The 9,796-nt window shown below is 23.2% G+C and overlaps 1 long non-coding RNA gene across 1 annotated transcript; it reads right to left on the minus strand.

The window, feature by feature from the left end:
- Nucleotides 1-635: 635 nt before the first annotated feature.
- Nucleotides 636-8,933, minus strand: LOC129608895 (uncharacterized). The gene is made up of 3 exons (XR_008696920.1): nucleotides 8,772-8,933; nucleotides 7,422-8,188; nucleotides 636-813 (listed from the first exon to the last, which is right to left on the minus strand). It is a non-coding gene; the product is annotated as an uncharacterized LOC129608895 (long non-coding RNA).
- Between the last annotated feature and the right edge of the window lie 863 nt (nucleotides 8,934-9,796).

Genomic DNA, 9,796 nt, shown 5'->3' on the forward strand with positions numbered 1-9,796 from the left:
TATCTTTGATTAAACTAAACATCATAATGGAGCAAAACAAAACTTAAAGGGATTATATCCTTGCCAATAAAAATTATTCTCTTACAACATTCAAAATAAAATTTTATATCACACACTCAATACATGACGCTTGTTATAATAACTATTAGGATAATATGTAATATATGATCATATATAAGTAGCTAATACATAAACTATTACAGAATAACAATAAGCAGCAGTTTAACCCTGCCGAATTTCTATTTATAACATGTACGTTATGTCCTTATAATTCTACATACACACAAACGCTTTATTAACATTTATTTGCGGTATATAATAGAATATGATAAAAGGGGGAATAATCATTTCAACTTAAACACATTATAGATAAAGTTTGTGAGTATGTTTATAATTAAACGAATTATACTTTACGACTAATCATAAGATTTCTGTAAAACTGTTTTTTCTTTTTTTAAAAATTAAATAAGGTGTTCAAACAAACTCAGAGTAGTTCAGAAAGCAGGGGATATAAAATATTTAGGTATATTTAATCTAAAGCTTAAAGTACATAAATTATAGATCTGTATAAAAGCTAGTTCCAAAATTTTCGAAGATACCAGTACATATATCATCTAACTAACCATCTTTTCCCAAATGTTTCACAGCAAGAAATTCTCAGCCAGTTTCAAATTTTGTAAATAAAACGCAGTTTGCAATTCCCGTTAAGTATAAATCGGCAGCCAATTGATACCAGGTTGGGTTTGTAAAAAAACACATGTAATGTTGGTATCATGCTCCAATAAACGAACTTCTGTCGTTATACTCGTAAAACTAAAATGAAAAATAAAACAAAAGCTTAAATATCTTAAATTTTCTCGTATTGATAAATTTCTAGCATTGGTCGCATATATAGGAAGCTCAACTAAACTAGATATGTATATAGTTTATTAATAGTTGTATGTTTAAACATTGTTATAAGTTTGTTTGTTAAAAATTAAATTTAAAATCATTACTTACACAAAAATATTAAGGATAAAAATTACTTAAAATTTAATCTCAAAATATAAAAACACATAAAAAAAAATTTTAAATTCACTTGTTTGCTTTCCCATTTTACATTTTTTTAAAATAAAATAAGCCAATTGTGAATTTCAACTGATTTTAACAGGTTAGATTGTGGTGACCTTTTTATTTTAATTTTTTTTTATAGAAACCGCAGTTACCACATTACTTTTTCGTTCCCAAATTTTAATTATCCTTTAAACGTTATGAAAAGAAATGTAAGAGGAACATCAAATATAAAATTTTCATACTATTTTGTTTTGTTGCAAATTAACAATTAATCATTCAAAGCCATTTCGTTTTCTGTTTTGCAAAATTTTAAAGACGGTCTATAGATGTTATATACTAACCAAGATTTTATTTTCAATTAGGGTTGTCCGTATACTACGAATGTTTTAATTTAAAAAAATTAAATTGAAATCAAGAAAATTTAATGTCCCTTTTGAGGATCTATTTTTTCCAATAAATTATAAAATTGTCCTAAAAATAAAAATTGTTAAATTTTTTATAACTTGACGACATATTTATATTAACACAATATAGTGGAAAAATATATATAAAAAAAATTAAATTAATGATTGATATTCGCGCTTAATGCATTTAAAACATATCGGCGACAACAATTATTCTGATACTAGGTATCGGCATCCACACTATTCTTTAAAATGCAGAATATAAAATTGTAGAGAGAATTTTCTACTTTTAAATTTGACAAATACACACTTTTAGAAATCCAGTCGAATGCTAGTATAAAGTGGTAAAGACCTACTAAAATTGCCCAAAATTATTGTATCAAACCAAATTTTTTTCAAATTGGTATGAATTAACTCGATCAGAGTCGAAATTTGCGGTTACATCGAGAAAATTAAAAATAAAACGGATTGTCGTCCAAATTAATCGTCATTTACAAAACCGAGCAGTTCATTACTTTTTCAATTAATTTGCATCGTTTTCGTTTTTACAGGGTTTTTTTTTATAAAAATACTATTTTCTTATTTATTTAAAACCGACTACATATGACAAAAAAAAACAATGACTAATATTACAACAAGAATTTAGCATTTTCACAACAATTTGATTTTCAATATTGATTTTATGTGCCATACATACAATTTCTCTATATACTAATTTTCTCCGATTTTTAATATTAACGAACATTATGAGTATAAACAATATCCTTCAAAAAAAAAAGGCAACAAAATAATTTTTCATTGTTACCGTTTAAAGCCTCTGTCATTATATGCAAATAATCCTCTTACGACCCTAAGTTCATGTTAAACATAGATAGCCCTATTACTTCTTCTTTTTTTGTTTTTTGTTTTAATATATTGAAGTCGCAATTTAAATAATGTTATAAAAAAAATTAAAGCCCAGATTTTCTTGTTGGATGTCCGCATATAAAATTGATTGTTTAAATATTAAAATATTCAATGCTTTTCTCTTTTGGAACACAACATTTTTAAAGGATAAAAAATAAATACCTACATATTTACATAAAAAATCAGAATTTCCCTTAAAAAAAAGAAACAAACTAAAAAAAAGATATTTGAAAAATTGCTATTAAATAGGTGTTTATTTTTTGTTTACTCTATATAGAATCTTTATTCAAATCCGAAAAGATAATCAATCATTAAATTGGAAAAAAAGTATTTTGGAGAATGTATAAAAAATTAAGAAAATAAATAAAAAATTTATTTGTCATATGGCAAAAAGTTAAGAGGATATTTTTTTTAGTATATTGTAGGTATTCAAATTTTATTTTTATGTATGTATGTAGGTACATAAATGGCCATATCGTAATGTAATCAATAGAAAAAGTAAATTGGTCAATAGAATAGAATTTGATCATATACTCGTTAGAGGTAATCATATTAAATGAAGGGGCCTTATGAAATCACGAGAGATCCTATCATCTTCGTAATGTATGTAGACATATTATGTGTACTTATATTATATATGTAGACAAAGACTGATTTTCAATCAAAGAGTGGAAAACTTAGTAGCGATTGCATTTTGGAAAACTATAATTACCAAGTGGAATCAACATCTATTGAATTAACGCTTCTATTGAATCTATATATATACTTGTATGTACCTATGTAAACACAACGAAGTTTGTGAAAAAGTAAAACGTAATTATGTTAAGAGAGTATGTACATTGTATGAGAACAAATCTTCATACACAATCAAAGGATAATATGATTTACAATTTTCAATTTTTTACATTCCCCTTTCAAATCATCATCCAGAAAACTAAAATGAAATTTAGATGTTTACACAATAAATATTTGTTACTTTCGATTGGAAAATTTTACGTTAATCGGTTTCTTTTTATTTAATAAATAAAAGGAGGTCTAATTAAAATAAATAAAGTGTTGTGATTATTTATTTTGTCGTGAAATTTGAAAAATAATTTATACAACTTTATTTGCATAAATATGCAGATATTTCAGGAAGTTTTTTATTGATTTACTTTTAATTTTTGAGGTTAAATCTATTTTTATGCTATTTAATGAAAATTTTATTACATTTCTTCATTCATGTAGAATGCTATATATATTTATTCTTGCCCAGTGTCAAACTCTGAGTCAATTAATAGCTATGTTTGTTTGAGTTTTGTTTTTCGTTCCATCGATAATCCAAGAAGTAATTACCGATTTTCACAAAACTTGCCACACACTCAGTATATATTGGTGTTCGTCAGAACAAACTAATCATATATGTATAAGCATTACAACAGGAACACGATAAACTTTTCCTATTCTCATTCATTTTTATTTTAACTTTTGAATGATTTTACATTTCGTTTTCATAAAAAAATTTAATTTATTTAATAGTCTTTTTCTACTTTATTCTCACAGTTTTTGAGTTTCTTCTCTAAGAATAATTTTCTATTTTCTATTAAATATTTATAATAAAAAATATCTCATAATATTACAAATTTAAATAATTATTAATAATAAATTAATATTTTCAATTCTTCTAATACCATTCATTAAACTTTCATTTAATTAAAAAAAATAATAAGCTTATTTATGATTTTATTTCAATTATATCATATTTTTGATTCTATGAATACGGATGTACATTGAAAACACCTAATTAAATGTAGTCCAGTATCCGTTTGATGTGCAACATTTTCGTATTGTTTGCAATGTAGGTCACACATATAAAAGGGTGTTCTCATATTAATTAATTATAGTTTTTTTTCATTATTAAAGGAAATATATATAAAATGTTACATAAAATATTAACACAGAAAATTTTTCTATGAAAATTTAGAAATAGCTATTATTTAAAAAAAAGTTTTTTTTAAACTGTAATGAAACAAAGAACGTGCAAAAAATTGTTTAACATTTTAAAATAATAATTTTAATATTCGATAATATATTAATTTTAACTTCTGAACCTCTAAAACACCTTTATAATAATCTTTAATCCTGTACACTGAATATTATATCATACATATATAAATATTTGAAAATATGTGTATATAATATATACAGAATTTTTTGAAGATTCCAAAGGCCGATATGGACGATACATTCAAATCATCGTGTTGAATCAATTTAAAAATTTTTAAATAGAATTTGTATAAGAAACAAGTTGTTTAATACACAACCTAGTTTAGAAAGTTTTCCAAAAAAACAATGCTTAATCGTTATTTATATGATTTTATAAAACTTACTAGAAGAAAGTTTTCTAGTTATGCAACGTTAGGTCAACCAATTACAGATAAATTATTTTCAATATCAATTTTTATAAAGCCATTCATGATAAAATACCTTCAATTCGGAAAACAATTTATTTTTTACAAATTTATTATTTCTTACTGTCTTCTTCTGAATCTGTTTAAGCATTTATTAAATTTAAAAAATTTCATTCTAAGTTAAAGACAACAGTAAACGAACCTACAATCGCATACCTTAATGTTCTAACATTCAAATAATAATGTAAAATAGTAAAGAAAAACCAGGAAAAATAAAGTGAAATTATGCGTAACCAAAAAAAAAACATGAAAACAACTACAGAAACCTTAAAAATTTTATATAAAGTAAAAAAATTTACAAATACAATAATTTTCTACACAGTATCCTTGAGGCATTTTATTTTTCTTGAAAAGAAAATTTAATAAGAAAATTAAATTTTGTATCTATAGCTATGTTGAAATAGGGATGATACTTTTCTTAAATAACATAGAGAACATAGAGAAATGCTTTTCAAAATATTTTTCGAGCGTGTTAAAAAAGAAAATTAGATTTAAGCTTTTGTTTTTCATTTTATGTACACATTTTATAATCAACAAAAACAAAATTTTTTAAATAATTAAAATTTTCTCGGCAAAATTATAAATTAGTTATGCATTGAAAATGATGTTATTTTCTTTCAATGAATTTTTTATATATTTTTAACTTTTTCTCTCTTAAAAAGAAAAAAAAATTTTAAATTAATTTTTCTCTCTGTGCAGCAATAGTTTTTTTTTGTTGCGAATAAAATTTTTTTGCTTTCAATTCATTTAAAATTCTTATATATTTTTCGTTTTTTTTTATTATAATTTTGATAAGCGCATAAAACGCTATAAGAGAATATCAGGCATACTTCGATTATGATGGTACAGCTTGACGTTGTTAAATATTTTACGCTGAAAAATTAATTTAAAACTGCAAAATTGCAAAACTCCAAACTTTTTTATTTAAAAATAAAAGCAATGCAGTTCTATGGTTTTAAAACAGAAATAAATCGAAGGAAGTGGAATTGTAATTTTTATCAAATTATATAAAATTGATAAAATATTTGGATACAAATCCAAAATTAACGTACAAATCCAAAATTAAGTTATTCCTGAACGGAACAAATGATTTAAGAACGACAAATAAGTTATTAAAACTAGAATGTTTTCTCAATATTTCATTTACCTTTGCAAATAAAACATTTATTATTAAGAATTTGTATTAAACAAATATATTGCTGAATTATTGGAATCAAAAGAATTTCTTATTTGTTTCTTTACATAACATACTCTAACCACTTCTATAAAACGAATAAAATATGTATCAAAAAAAGCCTCCAGGTAACATGGTTTTCTAACATTTTATTTAAAATCAGGAAATCTGTGGGTGGTAAACATGTAAGAAATTTTCCAGATATATTAAACATTGATATTCAATAGTATAAGTACGTGGTGTAGTATTTTGCTTATATGCACATTCAAAAAGGAACATAATTGTGCTCTTTCAAATATTTTATTTCATACACAAAAAACGAAGTCAATGTTCTACGTTTCATATTTTAAAATTCACAAATTAAACATATCGACAGCACATATATCATACATAAAAATTAAAAGTTACTGAAGTCTTTAATTACTAGTTTAAACCCACACAGCAATTATGTATTAATATTACATATTTAAGTCTACACACCGAAAAATACATTTTCAAGCCAAATCTAATTATTATGTTTTATTTTAAAAATTATCAGTTATCAACCTCTGCACGTAGAGATAAAATCTTATCTTTTATCACAGGATTAATGAAGAGAAACTACCGAATAAAAATAATTGGAATGAGGATTTCTTTTTTTGTTTGAATCATAAGAAGCAAAACTCAAAATTTCGATTAAGATTATTTTCTTACAATTTACTTTTGTTTGAATTTATAATTCCTTTTATAATTATATTATATTGTTAGTGTTTTATAGAATAATATGAATTATGGAAAAAATAAAAGAAAATTCATATAGTAAGTACATTACAAGTATGTATGTAAATATGTGTTTATATTAAATTTTAATTCAAAATATTTTAAGCAAACAAATATGCATTTTTCATAATTATATTAAAATTTTTAAGAAATTGCATTTTAATATAAATTGAAAAATACGAGTATTAATTTTTTCAATTATTTATAATTAAAATATTAATATTTCAGTAATTTTAATTAAAATATTTAAATAATAAAGACAATACAATCAAGGAAATCGTAATTTTTAGTAAAAGAATTAAAATAGGGTGATACAATTTACTAATTAAAGAGAAAACTAGTTTGCCGTTTTAAAACAAGTGAAAAATTTTCATAGCAAAGAGTTACACATAACTCTTAGCCATACCTAATTTTCAACACTATTGTACTTTACACCTGACCTACATTTTATCTACATACGTTATAGTAAAAAATACTAACTATATATAAGTAAAAAATTTCTTATAGTTCATTTAATTATAGATTCAAACTTTTTCATCTTTTTGTATTATACTAAAACCTAAAACAATATTTTATCCATACTCAGTGAAATTTTCTTGTACAGCATACTGCTTCTTATTTATACTTAAATCTAAATTTAATATTTGAACTAATTTTACATTGAAAATTACTTACTTGATAAAAGGGGTAAATATATGTGAATAACTTTAGATATTAAAATTATTATTTTTTCTATCTAAAAACAATATTAAATAGTAACTGCATGATTACATATTATTATAACACCCTTTGAATACTTTTTTAAGTGAACACAATATGCATGATTGTGTGCATAAATAATAATAAATTGCGCAAAGAAAATAATAACCACCAGTCCAGCCAAATGGTAGATTTTCTAATTGATTGAGAAAGATGCTAAGTACAAGCATTAAAATATTTTTGTGTATTATCCTTAAAGTTCTTGTTTTTTTCGTCTATTTTTTTAATTTCCTTCATTTTCCTTTTGTATACGATAAATTTTCTTCTTTATGAATGTTAGAAGGTATAGATGAGAAATTCGAAATTTATATAAGGTTGGCTAAAAAGTTATTTTTCCTTCCCAATACCTATTGGCGAATCTCACTTATTGCGTTATCGTTCATTTATCTCCTGTATCGAAAAATAAAACCTTTTACAACATCTAAACTTTACTTATCTTTTGCTGTATAGCTTGTTTCACTATTTCATATAAGTATTGCCACCACTGACTTAAAACTCCTGAACTATTTAGTTCGAATTCTCAAGTTAAAACAAAATTTAACTGACTCTTTAATCTTGACTTAACTGTTCTCCTCGTTTATTTTATCGTATACTGGTAGCACAAATACCGAAATATGGAGAATTTTTATTATAATTTAACTTCGTTCCCAATTTTCATTTCGATGGTAAAATTGACAGCAAAACTAAAAGAAATAAGCAAATTTTTTATTAGTTTTAAATTTTTTTTTTTGAATAAGCTAAAAATAAGTTCATAGAACACACTTGTACTATAATGCTTTCAAAACGAATTAAATAGAGATAAATATTCCATTTTTTTAAGAGAATTTTTTTGTAAGTATTTAAGAATTTATTATGATAACACTTCATAACCCTTTATATAAACTAAATAAATATAATATGTATGTACGCTTATATGATTTTATATAATATTTACATTTGAAAGGAAATAAATTCATAAACTGAAGATTATTTTGAAATTTGTCATAAAACTTTTCTTTCATTAAATATGTATTTTTTATTTACTTGATCTTTTTTACTTTCTTAATAAAAATTTTTAGAATTTTCAAAAAAAAAATTGTTGGAAGAAATGTCAATAGAACTATATATAATACACACATATGTAATGTTGTAAAATAACATTCGAATATAAAAAGGGTAATGCTCTTTTGATACCAAAATCTTCTAATAATTAAAGATTTGGTTTTCTTTAAATACTGAAAAATGGCTGATACAAGGATTAAAACATATTTATATAACAATATTTACCTTTTTATTTGTACGGGGAAAAATTTTTCTAGATACTATAAAAAATTAAAAAATTATTCTTTGATCTCTGTTGGAATAATCTTGATCGAGATGATACTGAAAAGTTGGAAAGAAATTCTTAATTCTTCACTATTTTTTTAATCCTTTGCAAACAGGCAAAGTTATCTTCCATAATATCTCAAGGAACCAAAACTTAATTGAATCCAAAACTTAAATGAGATTTCGTTCATCTAAAAAAATAAAAAAAATTGTTAACATTATTCCTTAAAAATATCAATTAATAAAAGAAAAAAATTAAGTTCAATATATTCGTTCACAATTTCCTAGGTTTCCATAAAAAAGAGTTCTTTCAATGTGTCGTTTTTAATTAACATAAAAATTTATTTATTATTATTTTACTATTAGAATTATTACTGAATGCATAAAATTCTGACAGGGAAATAATAAAGAACTTCTGGCATTAAATGCATATGTCAATAAAAACCAGAAAAAAAAATCTATATTTTTCTCTTTTTCATAATCAAATTATCAATATTCGTATTCGCAATTAACCTCTGTGTTTATGGCATTCACCCGAAATTAAAAGCATAGTAACATTTCTTTATCACTCCCGCGTTTTTTGTTGTATTCGTATAAATAAAAACAACCAATGTCAACCCAATTAACAATTGTCGGTGTTTTTTTTTTTTATTTTTTTTTATTTACAAGCAATAAAACTACTGACTCAAATACACACAAAATATAAAAATAAAATATAAACATTATTATAAAAAAATGTGGAAGAAAAACGCAGCATCCTTTTAAAAATGAACACAAATTTAATGATAAAATTTATTATATTTGGAATTTAAGTTGAACATATTCGTAATTTTTTTTCTTTATATATTTCTACAAATATACATGCTTATGTATGTCATAAACCTATAGTATAATAATTATAATATAGTGAGGAAGAGTGAAAATATAATTCAAATAATATGCGACACATATAAATATAAAATTATATGAGAAATGCATTTAAGGAT

This window comes from Condylostylus longicornis, unplaced genomic scaffold (genome assembly GCF_029603195.1).
Source record: "Condylostylus longicornis isolate FDR11 unplaced genomic scaffold, ASM2960319v2 ptg000037l, whole genome shotgun sequence".
In the NCBI taxonomy this organism is placed as follows: domain Eukaryota; kingdom Metazoa; phylum Arthropoda; class Insecta; order Diptera; family Dolichopodidae; genus Condylostylus; species Condylostylus longicornis.